Source organism: Petaurus breviceps, unplaced genomic scaffold (genome assembly GCF_028583685.1).
Source record: "Petaurus breviceps papuanus isolate PSGF00001 unplaced genomic scaffold, PetGlider_PUasm1.0 90696, whole genome shotgun sequence".
NCBI lineage: Eukaryota > Metazoa > Chordata > Mammalia > Diprotodontia > Petauridae > Petaurus > Petaurus breviceps.
The window spans coordinates 4,347,209-4,348,032 of record NW_027187314.1 but is presented as its reverse complement, the minus strand read 5'-3'; positions in this window follow the sequence as shown (position 1 = coordinate 4,348,032).

Here is an 824-nt window from a genome sequence, read left to right as displayed (position 1 = left end):
CTTTCTTTCTTTCTTTCTTTCTTTCTTTCTTTCTTTCTTTCTTTCTTTCTTTCTTTCTTTCTTTCTTTCTTTCTTTCTTTCTTTCTTTCTTTCTTTCTCTATTTTTTCTTTCCTCATTGTTTGTCTTTCTGTCTACTTACTTTCTTCATTCATCCATTCACTCATTTATTTTTGTTTTGTACATTTTAAATTAAATTATTTTATTTTAATTTTTAACATTCACTACCATAATTTTTAAATTTTCTCCTCCTTCCTACCTCTTCCCTTGCCAATATGGTTTGTAATCTGATATGGGCACTACACATGCATTCCTCTTAAACGCATTTTCACATTAGTCATGTTGCATGCATAGTAGAATTATAATGAACAGGAAAAACCATGAGAAAGAAAATAAAAAAAACAAAGAAGAAAATAGTCTGTTGCATACTGTATTTGACTCCATATTTCTTTCTCTGGAAGTGGCTGGCATTTTCCATCATGTGTGCTTTGAAATAATTTTAGGTCCTATGCAACTTTCAAAGAAAATAAATTACAAATCAAATGCAGAAAAAATGGTAGAAGAAGTTTCATTACCTAGAGTTCCTTACACCATTAAAATCACAAATACACAGATTACACAAATACAAACATAAGCCTATACTATCACTAGATTCTTCTGAGACACAAATGACTTAATAGGTAAAGTATATTCAATTTTTCAAATGCTAAATAAATGTAAGTACTTTTCATTATTATTTCTGTGAATAACACAGACTCTATAGCTTTCTGTCAGGCTGGGTTTTATTTGTTTGTTGGTTTACAAAAGCAAAAAGTTGACCAGATTA